The 18,271-nt window shown below is 37.5% G+C and overlaps 1 protein-coding gene across 47 annotated transcripts in view; it reads left to right on the top strand.

The window, feature by feature from the left end:
- The window catches only part of PTPRD (protein tyrosine phosphatase receptor type D), a 1,168,317-nt gene that overhangs the window by 233,456 nt on the left and 916,590 nt on the right, over positions 1-18,271 (top strand). For all 47 annotated transcript variants that reach the window (XM_074533114.1, XM_074533153.1, XM_074533152.1 and 44 more), the window contains one exon: positions 11,676-11,748. The gene's annotated coding sequence lies outside the window, so the exon portion shown is untranslated. The remainder of the gene's footprint in view (positions 1-11,675; positions 11,749-18,271) is intronic.

The following is an 18,271-nucleotide window of genomic DNA, read 5'->3' as shown; positions in this document are numbered from 1 at the left end:
AATTAAAAAGTCCTCCTTCAGACATTGAATTGCAAGGAGATTTAGGTCCACATTTTCATAATTTTACACTCTTAATGCCATTAGAATAATGATCATTTAGATGGCTACAGAGGTGTTAAACACCTACGATTTATCAATGGTGATAGCTTTAATTTTTCATTAGATTACTCTTTAAAAAACCCTCCAATTTTATTTAAAGTCAGGAAAAAAATCCTTCCAGCAGATGGCAGCAACTCTCCACCTACCCCAATTCAGACTATAAACATGCATATTAAGCACAAACTCAGAGAAGAAATTTTTTTTTTCCCATCTGATGGCTGAATTGCTTACACAGACTATTCTTGTCCAATTTTAATTTTCAAGATGACCAAACACAACTGGTGTCACTAAGTTATTTGAAACCAGCCAAGCCAGGAGATATATATTAGATTACAATTTATCTTACAATTATTTTATATTGACAATTTAGATAAAGGAAGGTGGACCAAAGCTGTAGTTAAATTTTTATTTAGGTGACAGGATGTGCTGCTTAAACTAAACTTAAACTAAACTTGCTTAAACAGCTGCAAGAATCTGAAGCCGTTTGGGCTTTTACTGAGACAGATTTCCTTGGATTTCTCAGTGGACTTGTCATTCATAGTCATTCTTCTTACTTGGCACATTGGTAGTGTAAGTGGTATTGACAGGATATACACAGCCTCCCTAAAGATCAGTCTAGCTCAGACATTATTCTCTATTCACAGAAGATCATAAGGTCTTCCTGTTCAAGGGATACTGTCAAATAGAATATTTAAAAGTAATCCAATTAAGTGTATGCTGCAGCTTCCTATAAATAATTAACTGATTTTAATTTAAATTTGTCTATAAAAAGGAGTGTTACAGTGGACTCTTTTCTTCTGCTGAATAAAAGCCCATGAACTACTGAGACCAGCAACTGCCTGTGGCACTATCCAGCAGTTTATTCAGTCCATGCATAGACTTAACTTGATCACACAAATAATCTCTCTTTTGTGGAGCTTCTTGTTTAATTATACTCAATACATGAATAAGCGTCTCTAGGATTCAGATGTAGCTGATTACAATTATACTATGCTTATACATAAAAATTATCAAAAAATACATATGTAGTCCAAGGATTATAGATATAATTCTTCCACTGCCATCAGCTTCCTTGTTATTTGATATTTAAAGGACTTGTAAGTAAAGCTAAAGCTGGTTAATGATGCAGAAGTCTAAAATAATCTCATCAAATTCTATTTTTTTGGCAAATATGAGAGATAATATTTTGCGTACTTTAAAACAATGCAACTATAATCCATATTTCAACATAATACTACAAAATATTTATTTGCTCCTACAAATTTGGTTTTATTTAGCTTAAAAACGGGCATTGCATTTTTGAACAAAATGCTATGAAAGGCCTTTAATTAGAAAACATGAATTTGTGTAAAAGTAAATCTAAATACCTTTCAGTTACCTGCTGACAATTTCTTAGCTATGTTGCAAGTAGAATGGATATACCAGGGGAAGTGTTACACTGGTAACCATTGAATAAGCTTTTCTGAATTTGTAGCCTAAACATTACTGTTTAGTTGTTGGGGTCTTTTTTCTTTTTCCTTTCCTTTCCTTTCCTTTCCTTTTCCTTTCCTTTCCTTTCCTTTCCTTTCCTTTCCTTTCCTTTCCTTCCTTTCCTTTTCCTTTCCTTTCCTTTCCTTTCTTTCCTTTCCTTTCCTTTCCTTTCCTTTCCTTTCCTTTCCTTTCCTTTCCTTTCCTTTCCTTTCCTTTCCTTTCCTTTCCTTTCCTTTCCTTTCCTTTCCTTCCTTTCCTTTCCTTTCCTTTCCTTTCCTTTCCTTTCCTTTCCTTTCCTTTCCTTTCCTTTCCTTTCCTTTCCTTTCCTTTCCTTTCCTTTCCTTTCCTTTCCTTTCCTTTCCTTTCCTTTCCTTCCGGAACCTTCCCGGAACCTTCCCGGAACCTTCCCTTCCCTTCCCTTCCCGGAACCTTCCCGGAACCTTCCCGGAACCTTCCCGGAACCTTCCCGGAACCTTCCCTTCCGGAACCTTCCCTTCCCAGAACCTTCCCTTCCCAGAACCTTCCCTTCCCGGAACCTTCCCGGAACCTTCCCTTCCCTTCCCTTCCCTTCCTTCCCTTCCCTTCCCTTCCCTTCCCTTCCCTTCCCTTCCCTTCCCTTCCCTTCCCTTCCCTTCCCTTCCGAACCTTCCCGGAACCTTCCCGGAACCTTCCGGAACCTTCCCGGAACCTTCCCTTCCCTTCCCCGGAACCTTCCCGGAACCTTCCCTTCCCTTCTCTTCTCTTCTCTTCTCTTCTCTTCTCTTCTCTTCTCTTCTCTTCTCTTCTCTTCTCTTCTCTTCTCTTCTCTTCTCTTCTCTTCTCTTCTCTTCTCTCTCTTCTCTTCTCTTCTCTTCTTCTCTTCTCTTCTCTTCTCTTCTCTTCTCTTCTCTTCTCTTCTCTTCTCTTCTCTTCTCTTCTCTTCTCTTCTCTTCTCTTCTCTTCTCTTCTCTCTCTTCTCTTCTCTTCTCTTCTCTCTCTTCTCTTCTCTTCTCTTCTCTTCTCTTCCTCTCCTCTTCTCTCCTCTCCTCTTCTCTCCTCTTCTCTCCTCTCCTCTTCTCTCCTCTTCTCTCCTCTCTCTCCTCTCCTCTTCTCTTCTCTCCTCTTCTCTTCTCTTCTCTCCTCTCCTCTTCTCTCTCTTCTCTTCTCTTCTTCTCTTCTCTTCTCTTCTCTTCTCTTCTCTTCTCTTCTCTTCTCTTCTCTTCTCTTCTCTTCTCTTCTCTTCTCTTCTCTTCTCTTCTCTTCTCTTCTCTTCTCTTCTCTTCTCTTCTCTTCTCTTCTCTTCTCTTCTCTTCTCTTCTCTTCTCTTCTCTTCTCTTCTCTTCTCTTCTCTTCTCTTCTCTTCTCTTCTCTTCTCTCCTCTCCTCTCCTCTCCTCTCCTCTCCTCTCCTCTCCTCTCCTCTCCTCTCCTCTCCTCTCCTCTCCTCTCCTCTCCTCTCCTCTCCTCCTCCTCTCCTCTCCTCTCCTCTCCTCTCCTCTCCTCTCCTCTCCTCTCCTCTCCTCCCTCTCCTCTCCTCTCCTCTCCTCTCCTCTCCTCTCCTCCCCTTTCCCCTTTCCCCGTCCCTTCCCCTTTCCCCTTTCCCCTTTCCCTTTCCCCTTTCCCTTTCCCTTTCCCCTTTTCTAAATTTTCATAAATGAAATTGTTCTTTCTTGCCAAAAATATACAGATGACTTTGGAGGACTTTTTGCCCTTTTCCTTTTAACCCCAGGTTGCTATAATTTGTGGTGTAAGATCACCTGTATCAATTGTCTATAGAAAGCTTTTCTATTTAGAAAGGGTTAGAGAGATACAATACAATTGTGAGATTATATCAGAAGAGAGGAATGGGTAAAATTACATTTTGGCTTTTATTTGTCAACCTGTAATTGGTAACTTTGGCTTCACTGAGACAGTACTGGACCACACAATCATTTTAAGGACTTAAAATACGGTTCTCAATTTTCAAACACTCATCAAGAATTTTTGCAGTGGGGAATTCTGTGCATATATTTAGATTTTTGAAAAGTCCACTCTATAACTGTAGTGCATTTAATAAATATATAAATTTTTTTCCTATAAAACATAACTTTCTGATATGTACTAATCTGAAATTTTCCATAGTATATCAGATGTTCTATCTAGACAATAGAAAAAGACAGAAGTAAAATTCCCAAAAACCAGAATCAAAAGGTACAGCAGCGACAAAAAGTAGAACCATTGCGCAAAAGTGAAAGATTTCCTGCAGTCATGCTCCAGGATATATTTTTTAACTTCTTCTTGGTGTATGACCAGAAGAAATAATGGAAGAATTTCCATGGTTTTTTTTGTGGTTTCTCTCCACCCACAATTATTTTTTATCTTTTTTGTGAATTCAATTCACCAGTACTTGTATTGTAGATTTTGGGTGACATATAAGTTTACCCATTAGTAGCAGATTTTCTTGTTATTTATAGGCATTGCTGAACAGTTTATGTGTGATAATATGCCATTTCTTAATACCAAATGCTGTTGAGTACTATTTGTATTCATTAGATATGTAAAGAAACTAAACAACAGAGAAACATTTTAAACTAAAAACCATTGAAAATAAAAATTGCCACAGAAACAAATATTTTTAAATGGATAAAAAAGGCCAGTAACAGAAAGAAATTTTTAAATTAATCTTATTTACAAATTCCTATTACACAAGAAGATTGGTGGGTTTCATAAGAGAATAGCTTTTCGCTGTATTTCAAATACAGAGCATTGTCCCTACCACAGTTTCTCCAAGGCACAAAGTTAACTCATAAAAAATAGTTATTTTACCTGTGATGTGTTCTATGCCTAGAACTTCGAGAAAATGTTTGTCTAAAGTTTTCACCTCATAAAGTTTACTGACTAGACAATAAATTAATCTTGAGTCTTTGTAAAAAAGAAAAAAAGATAATTTATTTGATAATGCTTTAATAATAGAACAATTAAGAGACAAGTTGATGTCAATGCCCTCAGATCATTATGCAATAATTTTCCAAAAAAAAAAAAAAGAATTAAAAAAAAAAGAAAAAAAAGAAGAAAAACCCAACCAAATAAAAACACCTTGGATAAATTTATTACTGCAGAAACATGCCCATGATTAAAATTTTAATATATTGGAAAATTCAAATTTTTTCAAAGGTCAGCAAGTTAAATTTTTGGCAAGTTAAATTTTTGGCAAGTTAAATTTTTGGCAAAAAGGATATACTGGTTCCACATCTACAAAGAAAAGCAGCACTTCTGAATTAACTTTTTTCTGTTTTATGGTGGGACTGGAACAAGGGCAAGAGCAGGGGCCTATGACAAAGTCACACCAGGGCCAGGTGATGGAATTAAGGTGAAGCACAGGGGCAAGGGAGGTCCTGGAGGCAGCAGGGAGGTGGAGAGACATGGGTCAGCCCAGAGTTTCTAGTGGCAGGGTCTGGGAGGAAAGTAGAGCAGATGACCAGCTCAGCTGCTGCTGTGGCACAGCCCCAGCCTCTTGCCCGGTGCCACGGTGGCTGGCTTGAGGGCAATCAACAGCAGAAGGCGCATCCTGGTGCAAGGCCTCATAATGCCTGACTGTGGCTTCCAGCCACTGTGAGTGCTGACCCATGGCTCCCTCCTGGGAGGCTTGCAGGGTAGCCTCTTCAACAGCTGTGATGCCTTTCACCATGGCTTGGCCTTAGGACGCGGCCCCACACACAGATAAGGCTTAGGAAGGTGAGGGCACCCTGGGAGGACAATGGGGGAGATGCGGATATGCCAGGCCTGATACAGTGCACCTCTGGAGTGCGGTCCCTTGGCAGGGGAAAGAGCTGCAGTGGTGGTGGGGAAGGCACACTGTTCTGCAGAAGTGATATGAGGGAATGGGCAGGACAGGCGTGGGCACTGGGACCTGGGGAGGGCCCTGGCTGCACATCAGTGGAACCGGGCTATACACAGACCCTGCAACAAGCCAGCCTTAAGGGCTGCCCAAGCCCTTGACACCCTTGTTCGTCCATTGCAGCTGCTTTCACCTCAGGCCCGTGATAGGTCTGACAGGAGCTTCTGTCTCATGAAGAGCAAATGCTAGTCTTTACATTATTATTACTGGCGGATATTTTCTTAGAGGAACTCTGCCCTACTAATTTTTTTTCTTATGATTTGGGAGCTCTTTTACTGCTTGGGTTTGCTGCAGCACAGGAATAGAAATTGTCAAACTTTGTGAAATACAAGGTAAAACAACACTGACAGTATTCTAATAGGTGAAAAAGTGTTAAACATATTTTCCCTTTATCTCTCTGGAGGGTCCTGTTTACTAGAGCTTAAATCTCTTCTAAATAGCTGCCTGAAACCCTTCTATTTTGCTTCCTACTACATTCCCACTGGGGCAATACCATGTTTCTGATGTTATTCTTCATCGTGATACCTCTTAATAGCAATGAGAATACTACTGAGAATGACTTTACAGGAGAAGAAACACTGATTTACTTGGCTGTAAAATCATTCCTGGAAGACTGCCTACTTGTGTTGTACTGTTAAGAGGGAGACTGTGTTTCAGTCTGTTTGTGAAACAAGGTTAGGCAAGTGAGAGGTCTTAATAGGCCTCTCTTAGCTCATCACCTGCTACTGTCTTTCTGGACTATATACACAGGTGACATTGAATGGCCAGGATTAATCATGATTGAGGGATCAGGAAAATATTGAGAAAATAAATGTCTTTTAGTCTCATAAAACACATCAGATACAAAATTCTTAATCAGCTTTTTTCATTATCCTTCATGTATACTGCTACCTGTAGAAGTGGGAATTACTCTGCTTTTTTAGACCAGTACTCGTTTATCCTGGTTTATCTAGTCTATTTGAAAGACTTTGCAAAGGAAACTAATTGAACTAAATTAGGTACCAGATTTTCTGAATTTTGAAAATCCTGATTTTAATATCATTGTTCACACTTTCATGTTTTAATTTGAGAGATTTATATTTTTCCTCCTCTTTCATGTTGCTGCTTAGAGCCCAAGACACATTTCTTGATGTTCTTTCTTGATTCAAAGCAAAAGTTAAATAAGGAATATTTTACTCTAAACTTTATTTGAGAAATACATATTTTTCACACTTCATATTTGCAAAGATGACAGTAAACAGTGTACTCACACATCCTGAAAATGACTGTCAGATGTTGATGGCAGTTATTGTATCAGCAAGGGGAAAATTGCTCTTAATAAGAAAACAATTTTTGACAGTATAATCTCTTTGTCAAAACCAAAAAATCCTAAATATAAATAACTTCCAATTCTGTGGGGGAAAACAAATTACTATGAAAGGAGAATTTAAGGTATATACCAACGTTTGATGCAGTCTTTCATCCTTTTAAACATTTTTAATAAAATGATAGAAGCATGGGGTCTACTCTCTGATACTACATCAAACTAAGTACCTCCAGCTTGTAGAAGATTCAACTTCTGACTCACCTTTCCTGCTTATAATGAACATGATATTCTATTTTTTCAGTGCTTCCATCTTTAAAGATTTTCTACACACTCTTTATAATCTCAATCTGAATCTAACTAATGTTACAGACAGTGTTAAATTGGTTGAAATTCCCAGCATCTAAATGATGTTACTCAGAACTAGGCTATCCCAGCATGACCATTGTTTGCATCGAGTTAATTATAAGTCATTTATTTTATTCCTTCTCTTCTCTCAATTTTTTTATTTGGTTGTAGGTGTTTCTTTCCTTTCAGAGCCCAAAAGTGACTTCTTGGTCATGAGTCCATATAGGACCTCATTTTCTATTCTGTACCATATCCACATATACAAACGACTGTTTCCCTTAAAAAAAAATAAAATAAAATAAGGGCTTGACTACTATGTCATTTTCCTGACAGGCTTTTCAGCTGTTAAAGAGCTTTGTCTGTCCCTTACCATGACCTTCAGGTGCCTGAGAGAGGTTTTTCTTTTGAAAAAAACAAGTTACAATCCAGTTACCACAAAAAGTACCAATTCATATGCTTCTTCCCCTTTCCCTGTACAAGTGTAACATTTATCAGACTGCCATCAAAAAGGTAAACTTTCAGAAAATGAAACTCTTTTTTCCTAAGTAACAGTGCTGAATTCTTTATACTCGTGGACTCTGTCAAGGGAGAAACAGTGGACCAGGCAGAAAAGCATGAAGCAATGAAGATACACTCTGTTCCATGCTAGCTACTAGTTTTGCCTGCCTAAGGTGTGGAATACAATACCCATTTTCATTATTTCAATACTAGAGTGATTAAGAAGAAGATTAAAGGACAACTACAAGAGAATTAACCTTAATTGGGTGAAATTTAAATGACTTACCTTCATTCCCGCAGATTCATGTGCTTTCACAGTGTTCTTCAATGAACTTACTTATTTGCATGGCACGTCAGCGAGATAGCAGAAGACTGCCAACTCAATTTACCAGTGACAAACCTGGGAGAGGCCTGGCTATGGTCAAACAGAGTCTAACAGCAATGTCTGCCCCCAAAATCCACTGACAGCCACTCAGCAGAGACCACTTCTTTTCCCTAATGAGCTTTTAGCATTGTGTGACACAGACTTAGAAACAAAGTTTGGGAACTGTGACATCTGCTTTCTTATATTTCATATTTAAATACTGGGAATAAAGATTCTGGAGAAACAAAAGAATTTTTTAAGGGAAGGAGTATTTTTGTAAAAATAGAAAACCAGTAATTTTATAAGTTATTTTATTTTTAAGCAGGAGCAAGCCTATTGATCCTGTGGGGCTATATAGCAACATTTTTCCCTTGATATTTTTAGTAATGTAACCCACCATCCTCTTAGTTTTTTTCTATCTTTTAAATAAACAGTAGATGATAGAGATTTTTCTGTTTTGGACCGTTTAGGAAACCAAATAGATGAGTTTCCAGAGCTACCCTCCCTATGATATTCAGATGTGCTGTTGGTTTTGTCAGTTTTTGCACTTTAATCATCTATGATTTAAGCTCAAAGCTATGCTGATACACTGATATCTTTGATACTGAGACAAAAATGGAATAAGGCCTAACTGTGAAACTATCAAAAGAAATTGAGTAAAATTAGAAAAGAACCATGGAATGGTTGGTAGAGAAAAACGGTGCAGGGGAAGAGGGAAGTGAAAGGTATGCACGCCTCCAAATACAGGAAAAGGTTAGTTTTACTCAACTTCTGTCCCTCTACTACAACTCTGAAATAGTTCTTTGTCTTTTAAATGTACACAGAATGTATTTTTTGTTCTTCAAGAAAATTACCATAAATTAATCCATATAAACTGTGCTTAACAAATTAGAACATTAAGAATTTATTTAAGCAATATTTTTATGTTTAGTGGTTGGAATTTCTGGTATTTTTAAGCAAAAGTTGATGAAAAATAGTACTATTAACAAAAAGGGGAAGTATTGAATGTGAAAATAGTCTTTCAGTGAACAGAACAGGTTCATAATTTTCAAGTGATGAAAGACCACAAATTGGACCAAACAAATTTAATACAGGCAACTACAATGCATAGTACAGAGTAACAAAGAGAACTGATAAAAGAATGGAAGAATCTTATATTTGAATACATTTTTATGAAAAAGAAGCAATGAATAGTGCACCAGTTTTCAGGGCATATTTTATGAGTTCTTATTGCTTAATCAGCATTCCTGTGATGTGATGATTAGTTAAGCAACTTAGGTAAAGAAAAAATAATAATTGATGCTTTATTGAAAAAAACTGATAGTATCAGTGTTAGTGTTAGTATCAGCCTAATAGATCAGGTGTTAGTATCAGCCTAATAGATCTCTGCCATAAACACAGCAATGTTACAATGTAACAACATATGTATTCAAAGTAGTCGTTTGAACCATGTCATTAAGCCTTCAACACTGTTACTATTCATTACTATTTGTGTGTTTCTATTCACTCTGCTTCCGGTCTGACTATGGAAAACAAAGATAGTGAAATGATTCTGACATCAAAATGATTAACTCAGTCCATTGTCCAACCGTGTTCCACCACATTTGAAATCTCTGCAAGATCATATAAAATAAATGCTCCAAACATATATCCCCGTTGTATTTTATATTACTTAACCTTTGTTCATAACAAAAGTTTTTTACCTGCCTACTTTCAAAAATTGCCTTCCTGTTGCATATGCAGTGAATTTTAAAAACAAAACAAAACAACAAAACCACTGAAACTGTTACTGTATTATGACAAAAAAAAGAATATTTCAGGGAAGAGAGTTTTTAGGATGAAACATTCTTGATCATTGGTGGTCATTTATTGGTATTTACTTTTATTCTCTCCTAAATGATTTAGGAATATTGTGATTTCTGAATGACATGACTGAGATATATAAAACAGTGGAAGGTGGTTATCAATCCCAGACTGCTGAGTAAGCGGATAAAACACAAACTCATGCGTGCTGTGTAAAAAATATTGCAGTATCACAGAGTATCAAGGTTGGATCGGGGCCCGCCTCTCTGCTCAATCAGAGCTACTGAAAGCAGGTTACCTAAGACCGTGTCCACATCACTTTTCAGTATTTCTAAGATGAATATTCTACAGTAATTTCTTGGCAAACTGCTTCAGTACTTAGTTACAGTAAAAAAAACTGTTTTCTGATAGTCATACAGCTCTTTCTATGTTTCCTTTTTCTCATTGCTTTTTGTCCTCTCATTGGACACCAAAGAAAACAGCCTGACTCCATCTTTGCATCTTCCCTTCAGTTGTTTATCTGTGTTGATGAGTTTTCCCTTGAGCCTTCTTCTCTCCAGACTGAACAGTTCTACCTCTCCCAGCCTTACCCCAAAGGAAAGATAACAGAATCATAGACTCATTGAATGGTTATGATTGGAAGGCACCTTAAAGATCTTCTAGATTCAGATCCCCTGCCTGGGTCTCCTTCCACTAGACCTGTTGTACACAGCCCTATCCAGCCTGGCCTTGTATCTTTCATAGATGGGGAGTCCACAAACTCTTTGGACAAAAAATTCCTTCCTAATATCTAACCTAAATATACACTCCTTAAACTTAAGGCCATTTCCGCTTGGCCTATTACTACATGCCATTGTCAAAAGTCCATTTCCAGGCCTCTTGAAAGCCTTCTTCAGATAGTAGAAGGTGCTACAAATTCTCACCAAAGCCTTTTTTTCTCTGGACTGAGCACCCCCAATTCTCCTAGCCCATCTTCATAGAAGAGATTGTCCAGTCCTGTGGTTAACTTAGTGTCTTTCTTCAGGACTTGTTCCAACAGGTCCATATCTTTCTTTTGCTGGGTACAGCACTCCAGGTGAGGTCTCACAAGAGCAGAGTAGAGGGAGACAATCAACTCCCCTGACCTTCTGGGAGCACCACTTTTGATATCATCCAGGCTGAAGTCAGCTTTCTGAGCTGCAAGTGCACATTACTGGATTGCATTTAGCTTCTCATCAACCAATACCCCTAAATCTTTCTCCTCACAATCCATTCTCTACCCAGTCTGTACTTATGTTTGGGTTTCCCCAGTCAGGATGCAGAACCTTGCATTTGGCCTTGTTGAACATCATGGGGTTTTCATAGGCTCACCTCTTAAGCTTGACTGGGAGTGAGAAAAAGCTAAATGAGTGCTTTGACTGGATTTCCACATGGTAGAGGTTGTCTTTTCACAGATCACAGGTTTGTGATCTGTGAAAAGATAACTTTACTATTGAAAAGGTTACAGTTCTGTTTTCATATACCTAAGGTAATTTACCAACTTGGTGCAAGGTTTTGGTGATATGTTTGGTGTAGTTGAAGAGCTAAGAGCATAAGCTCAGTCATGAAAGAGTATTTTTGCACAAAACAGTACATTGAGAAAGGGCTGGTCTAGCAAAGTGACAAAGAAAGAAAGTGTTTATGACTAAGACAATGTGTTTGGAACACAATTGTTTCATAACAATTTCAATCAACTACAGATAGTTTCAATATAAATAATTGTGTGTGAATATGATTTATATTCTTTCACATCAAAGTTACTCTAAAGTTCCACTTTGTTTTGCTGCTTTTCAATGATTACTGTTTGCAGAAGTTATTTATTATCAGTGTATTTAATTTTTCTCTTTCTTGAACACTTCAGAATTTATTGGTGTTGCTGTAGAAAAGCAAATAAAACATGTTTGATTTTCTATTTCAGGGAAATCTTGAAGAGTCTTACACTTTTAATCCTCCGGTCCTTAACTGTGCTATGAGGACATTCTGGTGAGGGGGTAAGTTGGTGTAGATCTATTACTTTGATCAGCTGAATTGTCATTTCAGATTTAACTTCTATAACAATGTCCTTTAATGACTATCTGACAGACTTTTCTTCCAGGCTCTCTTGGCAAATTTCTATAACTGTAAATCTGTGATTTACTTCATATATAGGAAGTCTGAATAACTGAGGTGTCAGATTATTTCTGTATTTACAGAGCAACTGTATATCATATAAACAGAGCAGTTGATTCCTACATGCTCAGTTTCTTTTTGCCAGAAATCCTAGGTTCCCACACATGTGGAAATCGGGGTGATTATTGTAATTAGTTCAGTAGAGCACGAGTCACTCATGAATGATAGATATTGTCAGGTTTCCAAATTTCAGCAATCTATTTGTCAACTACTTGTCAGACTCTTTCCAGAATATTCCATATCCACACCAATATGAGTATTACGAAACTCTAAAGGCTTTTATTTTTCTGACTGCAAAGAAGACTTGTAGATTTAAGAGGTCACTGCATCCTGTCAAAGTTCCCAGATGAGAAATTTTTACAAAACTCTAATAAATTACATCATAGCTTCTGTTGATATTAGCAACACTCCATTAACTCTTATATAATACTCTCTAACTGGAAATTCCCATTTGAAATAGGATTATTTTAAATTTTTAAATTTAAATACTGCGTAGAGAAAACAGACACTATTGTTACTTATTTTTAGGTGTTAAAAAGTTCTGGATAATGAAAGGCCCAATGATTGTGAGGCATGTTTTAGACAACTGTGTCCCATATCTCTCAGCCTTAATATACCACGCTCATTCTTTTTCTTTCAGTCAAAGTTTGTGCTACTGTTGGAGCTCAAGTGCTGGAAAAAAAATCTTCATTTTTCAATGGAACACCATGTATGTTTTGCTAAGCTAGATACCATGTACAAGAACCGTTTTATAACTACAGTTATATATAATTGTTATATGAAAATCATTCATGTTCTAGAATTTAATGAGTGCAAGAAAACCTTTTGAAACTCTAGATCCTAAGAAGAATGAAGTTGTATGTTATTTCATATGCTACAGACATAGAAATGGTCATTACATTTTGTACATCAATTGCAGAGGTAGGACCACTGATGCAGCATAGATTCTAATTCTCTGCTCTCTTGCTGTTGATATATGGGCAATTTACAAAGTAAACAAGAAAAAATATTTCTGATTTTAATTTATGAAGTTCACCCATAGTCTGTTACTTTTAAACCAGGCAGTTATTTGTTCTTATCAGTCCTTTGAGTGACTTTTCCTTCATCATATCATTGAAGTATAATGTTACTGACTACACTGTTATCTAAAAGAAGTGATGTCAGCAGTGACACCAGCAGTGTCTATTTATTGGAATGAACACCAACAATGAAATTCCTTTTTAATACTAAGTTTCCTTTTCAAGGAATTTTTCCTTGCCTTTGAGAATGTGGTACAGATTACAATGTGATCTAAAATCATGCCATTTGGTCATCCTCCTATCTCATTTTATTAGCTCCAATATAAATTACTTTTATTTGAAGTATTAAAATTATCCCCTTGTGTTGCTGTTCCTACTGTAAAAATACAAGTAGTTCAGATGCACTGAATTATTTTACAGATACACTAATTATTTTACCCAAACTAAAAAACACATTCTTCAAACAAATTCACGTTATTAAAGTAAAATCTAATAAATACATATCTAATTGATTTCTGCAGTCTCTTGCACCAGATTGAGGTGTTTTTTTCAAATAAATGTGAACTATTTATTAACATTTATATTTCACAGTTAAAGAATTCTTGATTTTCTGTGGCTGGATTCCCACTTCTTCAAGACTGTAAATCTGTAATAAATAAAATTTCCCAAAATGATGTAACTTCATCAAATTTAAGACATTTCCTTTAAGGAATTAATAGCAATGGAAAACAATGGGAAATTAAAAATGGAAAAAAAAAACTCTGCCAAATTTACAACATGCTCTCAGTGGTTTAATATTTGTGTTGGTTTAAGAATTCTGTATTTGTGGCATAGGTATACAATAATATACAATTTTTTTAACTTCCATTCACTTTCATTTCAATTGTTATGGAAAGAAAAAAATCCAAATTGTGCGAACTATCTCTTATAGGAAGTACTTTAGCAAAACTTCGTAAGCATAGAAATGCCTGCTGAAATTTGAATAGAAGTTGCTTCTTTTATGTATTGATTTCTCCTAAACAGAAATTCAGTGATGTGTTTTCCTCTGGTTGGTGAGCACAGTTTCAGCCCTGAAAATGTCAACATAATATTCCCCTTAAGGGTGAAATTTTGATAATGCAGAAATACAAAGCATATCCCTAAGACTTCATTGTGTCTCAGATTCCATATTTAAACTTGAATGAACAGAGATACATCTGTGGCACTTTTATGGTAATTAAGATGCAAGAGGAGACAATACATCTTCATTATTTAGAACAAATTTGTTGTGATTGATAAAAAAGATGAAAACTCTAGGTACAGGCATAGAAGATGCGGTCTATTACTTTTTTTTGATCATAGACTTAAAGGACGCAATAATTTTTTAAGTCTTTTATGATGGAATTCATATTATTAATAATAATATATGAGTATAAAATTCTTAACACTGACTATCATTTCAATAGCTTTGCAAGCTAGAATATGTATATTCAAGCTTTAACCTCTAGGCCATATTATTGAAGCCAATTTAAATTTGTTCAGTTTGAACATACATTCTTTTAGTTTGATAGTTAGTTGGCTAGCTGAAATATGATGATAGAATGGATTCAAATACTGGGGATAAAGATTTACATTACAAAAAAATTATGTGTTTTGAAAATATTTCACATCTCACAATCACAACACAAAGGTCAAAGATGAGACATTTATGCAGAGTCATCTGCTCCCTAAGGCAATAAGCAGTTTTGAGTCCTGTGGCTAAAGATGGATGTGGAGTCCTGGAAAAAAGTGAAGACTCCCACACTCAGGCAACACTGTAGCTATGGTTAAAAAATTTTGGTTCATTTAGCTACTTACCATCACCACAAAATTCACTTAACCACATAATCAACCTTAAAATTATCAAAAAAGAACCTCTTTTTTGATAAAAATCTATATTGTTCATAAATATATTTTAACTGAAACTGATAATAACATAAGGCTAGGTGTCATTTCTAATGAAGGAATAGTGATTAAGAAAGCAACCTAATAGAATTGCAAAAATAAATCAATACAGAACAGATATATTACCAGTGAAAATATTTTTGTCCACAAAATTATATGTACTTCAAGTAATTTCATTCTTCTAGAGTTCTTTCGTTGTGTATAGGTAGAAAACTGGAATAAAAAAAATCTTCATTAATTAGTCAGGCATCTGTAAAATGAAAGGAAAAAAAAAAAAATCTGTATTTTTCTTTCCAAGAAATTATTGGTATTTTGGTATTCCCAAATATGCAACATACAGCAAATAGTAGTGCAAAGAAATATATAATACAGGTCAGTATTTCTCAGTATCTGAGTGCTAACCATATTAGATGAGTCACAAAAGGCAATATACAGTTAGAAAACAGAGATTGTAATAATATAATCTGAATAAAAAATAAAATGCTGCTTCTTTGCAACTATAATTTCACTTTTCACAACCAGGTAGTACAGGATTTTGCAGCACAAGATCTGTGGTCAGATGTTTGCATAGTGGTAGCACTTTTATCATAAGTCAGTTTGTTGAGAGAACAGAGCTTTTTAAAGAACATTTTTAGTGCAACCTTTTGATATAAAAATATATCAATCTTCCATTATAAATATCATATGTATATTCTATAATCATGGGTTTAAAATTTAGTTAATATATTGTCATGGTTTGAGCCTGGCACAGAGCCAGTGCCCCCATGAAAATGCCCTCACCCTGGTGTCTGCTGTGAGATGTGACCAGGAATAAGCAAAACAGGCTCCAGCTTAAACATAAAGAACACTTTATTACCTAACTACAGGAAAATAGGGAAAAACTATAAGGAAAAGGAAAAAAAAAAATTGAAAACCTTACAAAAAAACCCACTTTCCTCCTCCCCACTATCTGAATTTCCCAATCCGATACATTCTCCCAAATCACCAACTGCCCAGCCTGCCAGCCTGGCACCACCCTTTATAATACTCAAACTTCAGTTCATGAAGAGGAGAGGAGTCCTTCTTGTTCCATAGGCTTCCCCTGGAAACACGCTGAAACCTCGTGTGCTTCCAATGTCACTCGGCACCGCCCGGAAAAGTCCTTTTGCCGCTTGTGACATCTTCCTTCCATGCCCAGTGCTCTCACCACCGTGCATGGACCAGAGCTGCTTTTAGGGTTGTCTTTTAAGGATGCCTTGTCTCCCTCCAAAAAGGCACAGTCTCTGCTTTGGGACATCTGTCCCCCCCATATTTTTCCAACCCCCTGGGGCCGAGGGGTCCCCACGATGAACCCTCCTGGTTCTGAGGCACTGCCTCCCCCTAAGCGCAGTCTCTGTGTCACAGGAACAAACTGAGTCCATGGCCACAAGAAGAGTCCAGCCAAAAGGCCACTCCAAGCATCTCTCTCTTCACTCAGCCAGTCTTCTCTACATCCTTCGGGCCAGGTCCTTGTTTCATCTTATCTCTTATCTCCCTTCTTAGTCAGCTCCGAGGAGGATCAGCATTCTTGCAAGGCCCCAATCATGAAAGAAAGGGGTTAAAAATTTCAGTCTCTGCCTGTCTCAGAACGACGATACTCCCACACGCGCTGCTGCTGCGGCCGGCCGGGCTGCACCCTTCTCCCCCCTTTCTCCTCCTGGGCCGGCTGCTATCACATTCCGTCTCGCCGACTCTCCCTCTCTCTCCCTCCTGGGGGGGGAAATGTCTGCCCGATGTCTCTTGGGCTGCTCCTCCACCCTTCCATCCTTGAGGGCCTTCTCACCCCCATCTCTGTCCAGGCCCCGGGCCTACCGCATGGCTGCCCCTCCCCCGCCCAGCAGCAGCGGCTGGACAGGGGAGGGAGATCTGACCTCTTCTCCTCGACGTCCCAAGAGAGCCTCCCAGGGCCAGAGCTCTGCTTTTTAACCCCTGTGTATTCTCGGAGGTGTGTCCAAACCCCACTGGCTACACCAGGTGCCAGTATCAAACTCCGAACATCCATTGGTTTGACCACAGCATCCCAGAATTCCCACTTCTTCCTGGTCAAACCACCACATATATGCACCAATTTTCCTATATGTTAGGATTATTTAAAGAAAAAGTATTGATTGTTTCACAAAAGGCATTTTAAGTTCTTGTACAGTTTTGAGAGATTTTATTGCCTGGTTAGGATTCTGCATACCTAAAGATTAAATAATAATTCATAGAGAACACCTTTTTCTCTGAATTTTTTTTTTTTTAATTTTTGTGGAGTTGGCCAAAACTTCATAGCAAAAGACCCTATTTTCCCACCAGGTGTTCTTGGCAAAGAACAATATAGTTTAGGAAAAAGAAGCTAAACCAACAAAAACAAAAACAAAAACAAAAACAGAACAAAACCAAAACCAAAACCAAAATCAAAATCAAAACCAAAACCAAAACCAAAACCAAAACAAAAACAAAGCAAAAACAAAAACAAAAACAAAAACAAAAAAACCCCACCCACAAAAACTCCAAAAACCTTGTTAAAATCCTTTTGCTTAGCAAATTGGAATGTTTTTTGTTGTTATTGTTCAGGTTTCAATTTTCAAATTTACATAATATTAGAATTCTTATATAAAAAAGTGTTGTCCAAAAGTAGCAGTGATTATGTGCAACTATGTCTAAAATTAGCATCCTACAAAATAAAGTTGATTTTTATCAATTTTCATGTGTTTGATAATCACAGAATCACAGAGTGGGTCAGAATGGAAAGGACCACAGTTTGGCATTTGATCCAAACTCCCTGCTCAAGCAGTGACATTCTACAGTACCTTGCACAGGATTGTATACAGACGGCTCTTCAGTATTCCCAGTGAGGGAATCTCCACAGCCTCTGGGCAATCTCTTTCAATGCATGGTCACCCACAAAGCGAAGCAGTTCTTCCTCATATTCAGGCGGAATTTCCTGTGCATGATTTTCTGCCCATTGCCTCTTGTCCTATTGCTTGGCACCACTGAGCAGAGTCTGGAGCCTCTTATCACCTTCCCTTCAGATGCTTACAGACATCAATAAGTTCCTCTCTCAGTTGTCTCTTTGAGACTGAGCAGGCCCAACTCTCTCAGCCTTTCCTTGTAACACAGATGCTCCAGTCCCTTAATCTGGATCTGGAGATCCTCTCCAGGATCTCTCATGTCTACCCTGCACTGAGGGGTCCAGGATTGAACACAGAGCTCCAGATGTGCCTCACCAGGCCTGAGTAAAGGGTCAGGATCACCTTCCTCGACCAGCTGGCAATGCTCGTCCTAATGCACCCCAAGACACCACTGGCCTTCTTGGCCACCACGACACAGTGCTGGCTCATGGACAGCTTTTTGTCCACCAGGACATCCAAGTCCTTGTCTGCAAAGCTCCTTCTCAGCAGAT

The sequence above is a fragment of the Zonotrichia albicollis genome, chromosome Z (genome assembly GCF_047830755.1).
Source record: "Zonotrichia albicollis isolate bZonAlb1 chromosome Z, bZonAlb1.hap1, whole genome shotgun sequence".
NCBI classification, from domain to species: Eukaryota; Metazoa; Chordata; class Aves; order Passeriformes; family Passerellidae; genus Zonotrichia; species Zonotrichia albicollis.
This window is presented reverse-complemented; position numbering and strand designations above follow the sequence as displayed.